Below are 4,666 nucleotides of genomic sequence, written 5' to 3' on the forward strand. Positions count from 1 at the left end.
AAATTTGTATAAACAAATTGAATTTGTAGCTGTTGTTGCTTTTGCTTGAGCGCGCGTATTTCATTTCATGACTGAATGGCTGACAGCAATTTGAAATTGCGCTGCGACCCCAAAAAATTGAGCACATTTTTAGACTTTTCACAGCTCAAGGTTTGCATGGACGGGCGTCCAACACACACACACACACACACACACCACACACACACTACACATACTCGTATGTATATGCAGACATTTTATTTTTCTGTGTTGCAAAAGTTTAGCTCCTGTTTTTCCCCCTCCTCGCCAACGTCCTGCTCCGGCCTTTGCTCTGGCGATGTTGCTGCTGACTAGTGCGCCATTTGTCATGTGTCGGCCTCGCTGGCTGCCTTTTGTTGTTGCTTGCCGTTGGGCGGGAATGCTGCTCCCAGACCCCAGACCCCTGCCCAGCGACCACTTTTACTTCCACATTCATCAACGCTCTTGTGTTTGTTCGTTCGCTTGCCTGCGATTTGCTTTTCCTTACCGTTTTCTTGCCCTTTACTTTGCTTGTCTTACAGTCCTTAATCCCCCCGCCCCCCACTCTGCTACCCTTTTTTCGCTCAGCAGCTGCCGAGACGTGGCCGCAATCTTCACACTCAACACACCAACACACATATATATATATATATATATACCTACACACATATATGTATGTGTGTATTTATATAAAGCCAGCAGCAGCTCAACAACGACGGCGAAACTTTTCATGATTTTTCTTACTCAGTCGCTTTATTTTTTTTCAACTGTTTTTTATTCCACTTCGCACTGCTGCATTCCCTTGGCCCCAAAAGCGCCCTCGCCACTTCAACTGTACGTCCCCCCTTCCCCTCCCCCTCCTACCCCATCGCTACCAATCGCTTGCTTTGCAATTTTCTAGCTTTTTTTTCAATGTTCATTCGCCTTGTTCGCGTGCAGTTCGTTGGCTGTTCGCCGTTTGCCGTTCGCCGGGCCAGGGAGCCGGGAGTTGGGGCCTGGGGTCGTTGGTTGGCGCCCCACAAGCTGACGGGCCACTTGTGTGTATATTTATATGTGTGTGTGTGTGTGTGTGTGTGTATCAAAATGGTTTTCGCTTGTGTGTGTGTGTGTACATGTTGGATCCCCAACTAGCTTCGTTTTTATATTTCTTTTTTTTGTTTGTGCTCGTATCTGACACTTTTTTGCGCTTTGCCAGCAACTTTGTTCGCATTGCGAAATTTCATTTTAAATTTCATGGAAAATCGTTTTAATTATATTCGTGAAATTTGTGTTTGCCATGAGCGGAAAACTTGGTCCGGGCGTTGGCATTTTTTATGGAAAGAAAAAAAAAAAAAACTGTTGCCAAAATGTTTTCATTATATTCATTTCCACTGAAGAGCATTTCATAAATCCAAAACAAAATCAAGTGTTAATCAAGGAGTGCCAAGTAAATTGCTCTTAATTGGCATTTAACTGGCACATTAAATAGCTGTAGGTCCTGAACTTGCAGCCCAACTGCCACGCATTTAAAATGGCGTCACATCCGCATTTGGTTGTCAACTACCACTAACTGAGTTACGGACTTACTGTCTCGTTGTGGCATCTATTCGACATGAGCGTCAGTCGAAGTGCAACAAATTGATTGGCAGCCCGCTGTGTTGCAGCAAGTTCTCGGCACGAAATTCAATTACGACGTCATTTTTTCACTGGAGGAACACGAAGAAGTCAATAATTGAGCATTACTTGAGCTGTTGCCATATCATTTGTAAATAAACGGTCTATATTTATGTGTGTATTGCCAACTACATATTCATAGTCTACTCCATGTAGTGGCGAAAGACACAGTCTAGGGTCGGGCGCAGTACACTAATATTGCAGCTAATTTTGTACTCTTGATTATCGATATGATCGATATCTTAATGGAAAGTTATTGAAACTCTATCTAGGAGTTTATAAAACTTTACCAAAGGCGGGATATAGTTCTTAAAAATGTATATTATGATACTGTAAAAGACCTTGATGGACGTTTGCAATATTTTTGATTATCGGGTTTAATTTCGCTTCTAACTAATTTTAAAATGTCATCTAAATGTTTGAAAGCAATTATGTGAATTTTTATGCTATTGTACTCGTAATTCATAAAAATAGTTACAGGTTTGTGGGGGGTTGGTTGTATTCCAGTTCGTTTGAAAAACTTTTGTATGTCGCGTTGGAAACTTCGTCGAGAGACGTTTTAATAAGTGGTCTGATGCCTATCTGCTTGAGTTTGGAAACTAAATTGATTTGAGTTTACTATAAGTTCAACAATTATATACATTACAGATTTGTATTTCTCTGTTCATTTATTAGAGCATTATTGAAAGGAATTTGGGATATTCTGGATAGGAAGGTATGCAAGATTTCTAAAATGCACACTCCCTTAACCAATCGCTTTAACTTTCATTTATTTTGCCTAAAGGCTTGATTGAGCCTTCCAGCAGTCGACCGACTGATTAAGTCGCTATTTATTTATTTTTTGAGGGTATTTTATATTCTCAGTTGTCAGGGACTTTATTAGACACTCAAACTTTTAAAATTTAGAATATAAGCTTAAAGCTATGCTTAAAGTATACGGCCAAGGCAACAACTTGAAACCGTTTTCAATTTTAGTTCCGACACTTTTTCGAGCAAAATCAATTTAACACTATTTTTGCCATCGAGATGCGTCGAAAATGGCTTTCATAATAAGGCAGAACTGTGTAGTCACCAAAAATTAATTTTGTTACCCCGTTTAAGTAAAAATCAAAGTTTGGGAGACATTCTACTAAACTCTTTGTTGTTTCCGGCAGAAATTTTGTACCTGCCTCTTATATATTTATTAGCTGAACTAAGCAGCATATGTCAGATATGAATATATAATGCGTGGAGCTAACTTATTTATAGAAACTTTTAGTAAAGAGTTGCATTTTGTATTCGACAAATTAATTAATTAATAGCGTCTTTGATTTAACAGGTATAATCATTTATTCATTTTTGAAAGTATTTCGGAAGCTAAAAGCTGCGTGTCTTTTCCGTGGACTAAAGGAAGGCTTATTTTGAAATATTTCTACTGAGTACCCATTAGCTCTTATAGTCTCTGAGATATAGGTGTTCATACGAACGGATAATTGATAGACATAGAGACAGACAGATATCGCTTAATCGACTGCCATGACTCCTTCTTGCCTATTACATTTTCCATTTTGTACAAATCTAATACTTATACCCTTGAACCTTTTAAGGACAGGGTATTCAAATACCGAATATCAGCACATTTTTAAATAACTTATCAAATAAGTTTTAGTAAGATGAGAGTTTAAAATATTGGAAAAATTATTTCTACTACACAAAAAAAAAAACACTTTAAAAACGGCAAAACAACATTTTTGAACATTTATTTGAGGAATTTCTGTTTTTTTTTTTTTTTTTGGGAATGTTGTTAACCTTATTTCGTCAATATTTTGTTGCTCTATTATCTCTCTTTTATGATTTATTATAGCTATAGTATAAAGGTTTCTATATTTCTATTTCTTTCGATTTCTTTTTGAAGAGCTTATCAAATTTTAAAAAATATACATATATGTAAATAAAGATAATATTTTTATATGGAACAGAAAGTGCTGTTTAGCAAAATAATAACAAATTAGTAGTCTTCCAAAATGCGGTCTGAACCGATTTATCATTGTAAAATGTATATATCACGAAAACACTGCAGTATTTAGGGTATTATCTCTTAACAAATTAAAAGGATCTGAAAGATGATCCTTACATCTTCTGTTAACTCTGAAGCTTCTCTTTGTGCCGCTTCAATTGTCTTCGAACCTTAAACTTAGCTGGAGAAACACTCTCGTTTCTACATAATACTCGGAATTGGTTGTAGAAAGGGGCCGGAGATATTCCTTGTCTTACTCATTATACAACTGAGATAATAACATATTATAAGCAGTCATCTGAGCTGAGTAGAAGAAATCTTTAAGTCAGTGCTAACCAACATAAAGTCGCTTGATCATGATAAAGTAAAGTAAAGCTATTAAGTTCTAAAATGCAGACTTCTAGTTGAGCTTTCAGCTGAAAATTTAATATAACACGTCATCATCGATATTAAACAATAAATATGTTATATGCCCTTCAAAATTTTGCGACGCTGTATTTTTGATGCCTTTACACTTATTGCCAGCCAACTGCCATAAGAACCTCAGGGACAGGCGTTTGTGGATGTTTCAATGCTATAAAGAAACGAAAAAAAAATAACGAAAACGAAAACCAGCTGCCGGCCATTTTGAGACATTTTATTGCCCATAATTCTGACGTTATGACAAATATAGAAACTGAAAGCATTAAATTTGGCGACGGGCTGCATTTCCATAAAAATGAATCAAATTGATATTCCGTTCAACAACTTGAAATGGCATTAAATGAGTGTGGGTCTCTGCCATATAAGTACGAGTGTGTGTGTGTGTGTGAGTCTGGAAAAGGCGCGCGCATTGCACTTCAATATCGGTTAATGAAAACGTTCAATTATATATACGTTTTTACAAGGCAAACTTCAATCTGCCAGACTTGAGAGATGTAATGGGGAAAGCTATTTTTAATAAAAGCAGAAAATGTGTTTTTCAATTCAATTGTCATTTAAATTTCATTTAATTGGACATTTAAGGTAATGTGGGAATTA

Source organism: Scaptodrosophila lebanonensis, unplaced genomic scaffold (assembly GCF_003285725.1).
Source record: "Scaptodrosophila lebanonensis strain 11010-0011.00,11010-0021.00 unplaced genomic scaffold, SlebRS2 tig00000015-arrow-arrow-pilon, whole genome shotgun sequence".
NCBI classification, from domain to species: Eukaryota; Metazoa; Arthropoda; class Insecta; order Diptera; family Drosophilidae; genus Scaptodrosophila; species Scaptodrosophila lebanonensis.